We start from the raw sequence: 11,536 nt of genomic DNA on the forward strand, positions 1-11,536 counted from the left end.
ATAGCAACCATGGCTTTCAGGCCAAGTCCCTCCCTATCTGCCTACAAGGCCGGGTGCCCAGCACCTGAGCTGTTGTCTGCAACTCACTTTCTGCTAGCCCTGGGGTTCTGTTCAGGGAAGTTCATCCCTGTAGGGAGACCCCCTGAAACTATTGCTATGGAATAAAAGATGAAATACTCCTGATTATTGTAAATACAAAATTGCATGCAGGATTGTGTAAAGACAATGTCAGGTTGGGCTGCCAGAATGAGCCAACAGCGCATGATGTGCTTCCCCCTGCAGAAAGCCTATGAATGGACGTGCAGTCAGGGAGGTTTCACATCACCAAGATTCCTATCCCAGAAAAGCAGATGTTCATAGCTCTGAGAATGGAATGTGACCCTTGTGGAGAGCCTATAAACGGACACATGGGGGATGCCTGTCCATATGGATGATAGGGCTATAAACACCCTCATCTTGCTACGGCTCTTCCAGGCCTCTTTAGGGTTAAGGCAAACTCCCTTCTGAGAATTTCTGGTCTAACCCGTTGTCTAGCTTCACATCCTGTTTCTATGGATTGTTTGTAACCAGCTTTTGCTGCAACTGTTACTGCTGATTAATATCTTGCTAATCATAGGTTATGGAAAGACTGTGTTTCTGTTTTAATGCTCTGTTAGAAATTACTGATGCACACACTATATTGTAAATTCTTACCTCTGTAAACTATACTTCTGCATACAGATGTTATGTTAAAGAATCACTTCATCCCCATGTGACCATCTCACCTCATAATCAAATGACCCTAAATCCCTCACTAACCTACCCCCACCCTCACTAAACTTAATAGTAAATGCTGGTATATCCAGTGCATTGTTGGCACAGTGGGACCAGAAGGCGGTGACCCCCTGGACCCAGCTTTCACTATCTTGTGTGTGTCTATTATTTCTCGACCTGCCGATCCACCTGGGAACAAAGAGAGAGCCCCGTTGCATTGTGGGCTGCTGGCCAGATCCCACAATACATCCCCACTTAAAATGATATCACAAAATTCAGCTGGAAGTTTCTTTCATCCCGTGACTCCTCCCTGAGTTCACTGGCTAAATTCCCTGAGAGCCACTGTGAGATATAGTTAGGAATTGCTTCCCTAGGCTCACGCTGGAGACTGGGAATGCCTATAAGTCACTTCCCATGGCTGCTTCTACATTTTTATTTCACTCTGCTCCCTAAATTTGTTCCAGCTCTGGGTAGAGGTAAGGCCTTCTCCCATGGTCTGGATTTTTAGATTCCTTGGTGGAGATGTGTACTCAGAGGCAGGCTTTCTCCTTCTTACACTCTGGAAACTTGTTTTCACCTGTCTCATGGAGTAGGCTGCAGCCTGCCACTTCTTTCAGAGGGTCTGTGGATTCTTTTGGTTTTCCTGGCTGTGGTGCTTCATGGAAAAACGAATTCCCAGTGTGAATCTCTATCCACTATTCTGTCTTTCCAAGTAGGAGAGGGATGCTCACACTGCCTCCTATCTGCTATCTTGAGAAAAACAAACAAACAAACAAACAAACAAACAAACAAATAACTGTCACCACTTTTATCCAACGTTATTTTAGAGGTTATAACCACAATAGTGCAAGAAAGACAAATAAAAGATATTCTGGTTGTTATGAAGAAATATAACCGTTTTTATTTGCAGAGGATATTATAATATATCTAAAAAAGCCAAAGGAATGTACATAACAACTACTAGGACTAATGAGTGAATTTGGCAAGGTCATTGGACACTAATTTAAAATATACAAACAAATTATATTTTTATATGAAGCATCAAGTAACCAGAAAATACAAATAAGAATATTTTATTTACTACAGAATCAATGTTTCCTCAAAATATCTAAGAACAAAGTTATGCAAGGTCCCCAGATGGAAAACTACAAAATATTGCTTAGAAACATTAAAGCAGACTTAAACAAAAGATGAGAAATATCATGTTCATGTTTTGGAAGACTCAATATTGTTAAGATTCCAATTCTACCCAAATTATGTATAGGTTTTATGCAATCTCAATCATATTCCTTGCAGGATTAAAAAAAGACTTACAAGTTGATTCTAAATTTTGTAACGAAATGCAAAAGACCTTGAATACCTAAAGGAATCTGGAAAAGAAGGACAAAGTTGAAGCATATACTCTGTGATAAAGAAATATTTACTGTAAATCTTCAGTAGTGTGGTACTGGCATTAAAAAGAGCCAAATAGATTAATGCAATGGAATAGAAAGCCCAGAAATAAAACTCACAGAAACATTTGATTTTTCAACAAAGTTACCAGAACAGTTCAATGAATAAGGATAGTCAGATTAAAAATGATTCTAGAAAAACTATATATCTAAATGCAAACAATCCCTACTGTTACCTCAATATTCATAAAAATTAATTCAAGAATGATCATAAACCTAAAAGTAAAGCCTTAAACCATGAAAAGGGTTAAAGGGAAACATTGGAGACTATTGCTGTGACTTGAAGGTAAGGAAAGGCTTTTTTTTTCCAAACCAGGTCACAAAAACCAATAACCATAAAGAAAACACATTTGTAAATTAGATCTTATCAAATTTTCAATATCAGATCTTAAGAAGCTTCTCTCATTAAAAGATACCATAAAAAATAAAAAAGACAAGTGACAGCCCAAGAAAATGTATATTCATTGAACATGTACCTGACAAAGAACTGGTATCCAGAATACATAAAATATCCTATATTCAATAATAAAAAAAACAAGACATGCACTAAAAAATGGGGACCACATTAGAAAAACACCACAAAGAAGACATGCAAGTGGACATACACATAGAAACGTGTGCTCAATATTTTTGGTCATTAGAGAAATGCAAACTAAAACATGAGTGAGGTACCGTTAGACTCCTACCACAATAGTTAAAATCATAAAGATAGATAAATATTGGTGACGATGTGGAACAATTAGAATTCTCATACAATGTTAGTGTCAGTGTAAAATAGTACAGTCACTTTGAAAGAAGTTTTGGCAGTTTCTTGGAAATGAGATGTATATCCTCCATATTAGCAAGCAATTTCAATCTCAGGTATTTTTCTAAAAGTAATTTAAACATATGTCCCAAATAAATACGCTTGACCTCTATATTAAAAGTTAGGATTCTCCAGAGAAGCAGAATCAATAGAGTGTGCAATATATATACCTATATATGTATATATATTTGTGTGTGTGTAATTTAAGGAATAAAATACATATACATATAAAGTATATATGTCTCCATAAAATATGCATACACATAAATTTTGTTACTATAATATAAATATGTATTTATATATAAATATATATGTATTTTAAGGAATTGGCTCCCGTATGTATGGAGGCTGGAAAGTCCAAAATCTGCAGGATAGGCCTGCAGGCTGGAGACTGAGGAAAGAGTTATGTGGCAGCTCCAGTCTGAAGACAGTATGGAGGCAGGATTCCCTCTTCTGTGGGGATCTCGGTCTATTGTGTCTTAAGACCTTTAACTGATTGGATGAGACCTACTCACATTATAGGGTGTAATCTACTTTCAGAGTCTACTGATTTAAATGTTAATCTCATCTGAAAAAATAGCTTCAAAGCAACATCTAGACCAGTGTTTGACCAAATATATGGGTACTATAGCCTAGCCAAATTGACTTGTTGATAAAATTAATCATTACAGCCTCCATCAGCGAGAATGAATACATTCATGCAATGAAAGACAGCTCATCATCATCAACAACAAAGCATAAACAAGAATTTTTACTGTGCTCCTCTCTCATTCAAGAGGGAGTAGAGTTCTGTATAAGCTCCTTATATTGTTTTGACTGGAATTCTGTGGCTTTACTATCACGCACAGACACAAATAAAATGCTTAAACATGAAGTTGTTTCTCCTTTATAAATATATATGTACAATTTACTTGAACTAACTAAATAAAAATAAAAAGATATAAACATAATATAAAAGGGGATAATTTTATCAGCAAGAGGAGCTTTACTTAATAAAATAACTGAAAGTTAAGTGTAGGTTACTTGATAGTCAAAAGTATAGAATGTTTTTCATAGTTGACCTTGACTCACATAAGTTGTACAAATAGATTTTTAAAAAGACATTCAAGTATTCTCATGTAAATATTTCATACATTATTGTTACAAATTCCAAAGTTTAAATGACTAAAAATATGGCATATATTTAATTTCAGTGTGTCTAATCTTTTGTAATAATCAGTGTTTTAAAATAATAAATTAATTTCTCATTACTTGTGCTGACTGAGATGAAATTAATACTTGTTAATTCTCATTAAATGGAAATAGGAATATTTGTGCAGTGATGCTAACAGTTTATTAATTGAAAAAAGTACACGTGCCCACCTAATCCTCAGATGGTGTTGTGGAGGACAAGGTGGTATGGGCAGGGTTGGACAGCCATACTGAAGTGACCCAAATGTATGGGTCAGACAGTCAGAGAGAGAGAGTTGTTAGAGAGACAGCTCTAAGTCTGTACTCCCTGGGAGAGTGCTAGCTGTTCCCCCACCGAGGCTTCAGGAAAATGCGTAAATATCTCAGTTCCCTGGCCCCCATCACTCCAAGAGTTTTATTATGACTAACCCCATTTTAGCCCTGAAAACTCCCGCTCAAGCAGAGTGATTTTTTATTGTCATATGATCAAATTTTAGGGAGGGAAGACCTGCTCTCTACTAGATATTATGGGGCCTAAAATAGGTGGTTGAAAATATTAAAACCTTTATTTTTTGGAGTGAAATAAACACAGTCGGAGATAATAGAACTGTTGTGGGTTGAAGCCATTAATACAGGCTCATAAGAGTCCATCGTGTCCATTTCTTTCAGACCCATATTCAGTGACATCACGGAGGTAGCTGGAAATGGGCCATGATGGGAGTACATGCATCTTAGAAACTGGAAAACACTAGAAATCAGGCTTTGTTTTATTTTATTTTATGTTTTATTTTATTTTATTTTATTTTATTTTATTTTATTTTATTTACTTGGTGAGCCTGTTTACCTGCACACTACTGGACCAGAGTCACAGTTATAAAATGTCCCAGGAGAATGGAAAGGGCTATTGTGCAGGGGAGAGCGGGGGAACTGGGTTTCAGAACACCCTAGCTCTTAGTGCCAACACACCGTGAGTGTTTACAGGTAAGGTTCTATGTTGGCCCCACATTCAAAATTTAGGATCAAACGGAATGTTGAATCCTAAACATTCAAAGTATTTAAAAGGGTTTATTCATGACTTCCTTCCCCTGGTCCTCATCACACCCATCCATCCGTCATTGGGTTGTTTTATTAAATATTTTGGAATTTATACTGTTCCTTGGTGTTCACGATGTTCTAGGTTCCGGCAATTGACACATAAAAAGACAATACTCTGACCACAGAAAGTTTACAATCAATTAGGGGGATAATGAACAGGTAATCAATTATCATGTTATCCATGAGATAGGTACTCTGACATTAGATTCTTTGCGAAAGCAAGATCAGGGGTAACTTATGGGGAGATGTCATGCAGACAGTGAGAAGTGCTCTGAATAGGGGTAATTCTTTCAACAGCACAAAGTAGGAAGATTGATATGACTTTTCTAGCATGCTGAAGGCGTCTAGATCAAGGCTGTGAAAGCCTTCATGAGGGATTTAATAAGTTTCTTAGAGTAATCTTGGTTAGACAATCAACCATTTTAGTACATAGAAGTTCACTTGTGGACCAGACCTTAATCCTTTAGCTCCTTAGCTCTATTCTCTGCCTTCTATTAGAAAAATTTTCTTTGCCACTCCTTCCACCTATTGACATATTACACTATCTTCAGGGGTAACTGCAGATATACACTCATTCATAAACACTTCACAAACTCAGAAAGCATTACTCCTTCCCTTGTGTTACTATATAAATAATTGTACAAAAGATATTAACTTAATAATTATATTTTCATTCATTATTTAAACGTTTACCTTGTTTTTGTAATCAAGATCTCATTAAGAGAATGAACCATAACTTATTCATCTTTATGTATAACATAGCTCCTGGCATCCTCTGAATTGAATGGGATCAGGTAGATGCCAAAAGTGCTGGTGATGTCAAAAAAAAATTTGAGTGTAATCTGCATTTTCCATCTCTGTACATAGATGGTGGAGTTGTAGGTGGTCTTGCCAGACATGGCTACCTTAAATCATACTGGTGTTAGCTACACAGTCTCCCACTTGCTGGGCATCCCAGGCCTAGAGGATCAGCATGTGTGGATTTCCATCCCCTTCTTCATTTCCTATGTCATTGCTCTGTTTAGAAACAGCCTGCTCATCTTCATTAGCCTCACAAAATGCAGCCTCCGTGAACCCATGTACCTCTTCTTCTGCTTGTTGGCTGGAGCAGACATTGTCCTTTCCACTGCCACAGTACCACAAGTGTTGGCTATCTTCTGGTTCCATGCTGGGGAAATCTCCCTTGATAGTTGCGTTGCTCAGGTCTTCTTCCTCTCTTCTACCTTCATCTATGAGTCAGGGAACTTGCTGGTGATGGCATTTGATTGCTATATATTGCCACTTGTTGCCCACTGAGATATACCACTATTCTTACACATGCCCTTATTGGGAAAATTGGTGTGATTATATTTCTGAGAAGTTATGGCATAATTTTCCCCCTATCTTCTGAAAAGACTGACTTTCTGCAAAAATAACATCCTCCTGAACACTGCTTGTAGGCATGTTGTCTTGGCCTGTGTTTCCTGTGATGACATCCAAGTAAACATCTGGTATGGTTTTTTGTCCTAATTTCAACAGTGATCTTAGATTTTGTGCTAATTTTTATTTCTTATGTACCAATTCTCGGCACTGTCTTTCACATCCCCTCCCAAGATGCCCGTCATAGAGCTCTCAACACATGTGGCTCCCATGTCTGTGTCATTGCCCTCTTTTATGCACCTGGCATCTTCTCAGTCCTTACTCAGTGATTTGGACATCACATTTCACTCCATATCCATGTGCTGCTGGCCAGTATCTACAGTCTTGCTCCACCTATGCTGAATCCCATCATTTATGGGATGAAGATCAAACAGATCTGGGAACAGGTGGTTCGTGTGTTCTTTACAAGGCAGAAATGAATGTGATAATGGAAACTAACTTTGTGCTTTTCTTAATAATTCTTTCCATGCATGAAGTGAGCTTTAGCACTGGGATATGGGAAGCTACAGTGGTGAAACTAGTTAAATGACTTCATCAATTGGTATCTTCAGAGCAACTGTATCGGGGCAATTTTTGTTCATGTTTCTTCTGGAACCTCTAATCAGTCATTAGATGTCAGTGTCTTTAGGTGCTTAGTTTTTTCATTCACAGAGTTGAGAACTAGATCAGTTTACTTCCTTAAGTAACTTATACCTGTATAATCTTAGACTGGATATTGGAATAATATGAATTGAACACAGTAGTTATAATTGCTGAATACTATTTTCTGATGTGTTTTAAACTTTGAATAGCTGTACTTATTTTATTTCTGTCATGAACATTCCTTCTGCGATTCTCCCTAATGTACTCTGTATATTGAAATTTTGCCTTTCACACAAATTATTTCAAAAAGTCACCTGTATCTTATATTTTACAATGAATTGATATATGCATGTGTATATATTTTGCGTCTCTCTCAGAACACAAAGTGTAACAAAAGTTTATTATTCTGATGTCTATGACATTTTTACTTAGACTATTAATTGCTTGGAAATTATTTCTTATATACTGATTCTCTTGGCATGTATCGTTTTTGGGATTAAAAAAAAAAATAACAGTAGCCCAGTGTGGTCTAAAATACAATATACACATAATATATTAAGCAATTATTGAACAAAAATTTGGTGAAGTATCAGAATCAAGTTTTTGGTCTTTTTTAAGAGATGGGCTCTTCACTATGCTGCTCAGGCTGGTCTTGAACTCCTAGCCTCAAGAGATCCTTTCTCCTTAGCCTCCCAAAGCTCTGGGATTACAGGGGTGAGCCACTGCACCTGGCCAGATACAAGTTCTAAAGAGTAACAGTTGCTAAATTAGTGACAGCACACATATAATGTGAAATATAATAGACCAGTGAGAAATAATAACATGGGCTTATGCCCTCGGTGATGGAACTATGTTCTCAATGTTTATAGGAGAGAGAAGCACATTCCAGATCAGAAAGTTAAATATGAGTCATTAAAATATATTTTCTGATAAATATATGCATCAATATAATAAAATAATATTAATGGTGAATATAAATAAATCATAAGATGGGGTAGTTTTTGTAATAATTTCGGTCTAAATTGCTTAACATTTATTCAGGGAACATGATTTACACACAAAAGAATAAAACATTTGTAAAAAGGAGGTATGGTCAAACATCATTGACTAATATTTCCTTTAATGTAAGAATGCAAGAAACAAATTATCTCAGGTTTTACTAATCTGAAAATACTTTAACTTTGATAAAAATATAATTTTGTGGGTGTAGAATTTTCAGTTGACAAGGATTTTTCCAGAATTTAAAAAATGTCCTATTGCTATATTTCTCCAATCTTTTGAGAATTCACCTGACAGTTTCATTGTTGCTGCTTTAAATGTATTGTGCCTTTATCTCTGGATGCTTTTAAGGTTTTCTTTTGTCTTTTTGTTTATTATCTTATATCCATGTGTGGTTTACTTGGCATGTATCCTACTTGGGATTTTGTTTTTGTTTTTGTTTTTGAGACAGAGTCTCATTCTGTCACCCAGGCTGGAGTGCAGAGGTGCGATCTTGGTTCACTTGCAGCTTCTGCCTCCCAGGTTCAAGCGATTCTCTTGCCTCAGGCTCCCAAGTAGCTGGGACTACAGGTGCCCACCACCACACATGGCTTTTTTTGTTTGTATTTTTAGTAGAGACAGGGTTTCACTATGTTGGCCAGGTTAGTCTCGAACTCCTGAGCTTGTGATCCACCTGCCTTGGCCTCCCAAAGTGTTGGGATTACAGGTGTAAGCCACTGCGCCTGGCCCCTTCTTGGGATTTTCTACATTTCTTAAATATGTGAGTTTATATTTTCTTTAGTTTTGGAAAAATTTCAGCCATTATCTCTTTGAACATTATTTCCGCCCCATTTTCTCTCTCCTCTTCCAGCGTAATTATATTAGATATTTTGAGTGTGTCTATTATGTTTCTATGCTTATGTATTATTTTTGTAATTATTTTTGCTTCTTTCTCATGTCCATTTCTGTTATATTTATCAATCTCTTTTCCAGTTCCCTAATTCTGTTCTGCTCTTTAAAATCTTCTGTGTAACTCATCCCATTGAATGCTTATTATCACATAATCATGTTTTTTTTTTTTTGGTTCTATAACATTCAGTTTTAAATTTTTTCCAGATCCTAATTCTCTGTATAAATTCTTCGTACTTTCAAGTATATTCAGCACATTTTGTGCTTTTAAAGAACATAATCCTTAAAATTCTATAGCCCTTGACTGATAACTCCAATTATGGAGTCATCTGCCATTCTGCTTTTCTTTTCAGTTTTGTCCTGATTGCTGGTCATAGAGATTTTTCTTTTTATGTTTATTAGTCTTTTATTTTATGCTTTATATTATGATAAGAAAACTATAGAGACTACAGATAATGTTATTTTATTGGAAATATTTTCCTTGTTTTATGTTATCCAGATAAGGGGAACAGCTAATCACTTCTCTCCAATTAGGACTTGGGCTGAGTCAAGGCCAATTTCAGTTTTAGTCAAATGAGTCTTTGTTTTAGACACTCTTATTCCTGGGAAAAAACCCTTCAGAAATTTTGATTAAGACTCTGAAAAGCCCTTTTCTACTCCATTTTAAAAATCCCTATGGAAGATTCAATACTTCCTTTCAGAAGTCTTTTAATTTGGCATTTAGACTCTATTTCATGTAGCTTCAACATTTGAAAAATTATAGAAAGGAGAGGATAGAATATAGTTGAGGCATGCCCCCTGACCCAGGTAGGTCTGTCTTTCATAGGAATCACAAGAAATTTCATAATGCATTCCAGAATCTCTTGACTTAGTTCCTCAGCATCTAGTGTGCCCACAGTACTCAGCAAATGTCTCACAGGGAAAAATAGCTCTGCATTTGAGACCTTCATGTTTCAAAATTTTTACTACAGTCCTGTATGGCCACTAAAATCTCTGCTGGTTTTTCTTTCCACTAGTAGAAACCTTCTTCTTGGGCAAAGAGTGATCCTTAGCACGTGTCCAGAATCAGCAAATAGTCCTGGCAGGGAAAAGTGGTTGGCAATTGTTAAGTTGCTTTTGAATAGTTCTCAGCTCTCTGATGGCTTAATATGCAATTAAATATTTGCAATTTATTTGTCTTTTTCTGGTTGTCATAATGGAAACATTATCATGCCATGTCCTTTTATGTTATATCCAAAGCAGAGGATTTCAAACTGGTTAATGTTTGCCTTGATGATATAAAAATAACAAACGAATAATATTTAGCTTGAAGAGAACAAATGTTTATGCTTTTGGACCAATAAGATATATTATTTCTACTTTCCCATCAAAATACAAAAAATTGTTATAGATTTTTTTCACTTACATTTTGAGATTCACTTAATTCTGGATTTTAAGTATTCCCTAACTTTAGCATTTAGTATTAGAATTTATATTAGCATTTATATAATGGAAAATGAATATGGAAAATGAAATGCTTTCTTTAGTCTTACCTGAATTGAAAATAAACACAAAGCAAATGTACCAACTTACACTAGCATTTTAAAAGTAAACATTATGTTTCTGGACTAAATTTTGACTCATTATACTTCTGGACATAAAATAAAAGATTATACGCTTGGACATAAATTTTGACTGAACATTTTATTTTTCTCTTGTCGTACATTATTTTTATTATATCTATAAGACAGAAGCATTAATTAGTATCTTAACTATCTTGTATAGTGTGCTTCTTACAGTTACATATTTTTCTCCCAAAATGCTAATGATTTTAAAGAATATCAGAAATTTCCAGACTTTTTTATTTCTATCAATCCTGTTAGTGAATTTAGTCATTTCTATGATTTTTAACAGCCTACAATTTCAACGAACAGTTTTGTTGTTTCTCCTGAAGAGAGTATAATGGTACACTGTGCTGTATTTTATGTCATAGAGCTTTTTTCACATGGGAAGTAATAGTGCAATTTGTGGTTTTATGTTGTCAATGATCGTTTTTCTCTCCTCCTCTTGTTTTACTCTCTCAGGAGTATTTGAAGATAGTGTACTGTTCTGTCCTTGAATTATCTTTTCAGTTTTTATAGTATCAACTTGCTCCTATACCTCCCCAACAATTTTCCAAGATTGAATTAGAAACAAATCTATAAATCATATCTTCAAATCTTAATATTTGCATACTTGACCCTACATGATTAGATTTCTATTCACCTCATCTACTTTACCTTCTACTTCACCTCCACAAATACTCTGCTACAACTCTTTCTATTCTTTGAACTCTTTGATCTAATTTTAGAAGGTGGCTTTTTGACATTTCTTTTTCCTGTGCCCCTAATACTGT

The 11,536-nt window shown here is 35.6% G+C and overlaps 1 pseudogene; it reads left to right on the plus strand.

The window, feature by feature from the left end:
- Positions 1-3,343: 3,343 nt before the first annotated feature.
- LOC110741240 lies at positions 3,344-8,683 on the plus strand (annotated as a pseudogene).
- The last annotated feature ends 2,853 nt before the right edge of the window (positions 8,684-11,536 follow it).

The sequence above is a fragment of the Papio anubis genome, chromosome 12 (genome assembly GCF_008728515.1).
Source record: "Papio anubis isolate 15944 chromosome 12, Panubis1.0, whole genome shotgun sequence".
Lineage (NCBI taxonomy): Eukaryota > Metazoa > Chordata > Mammalia > Primates > Cercopithecidae > Papio > Papio anubis.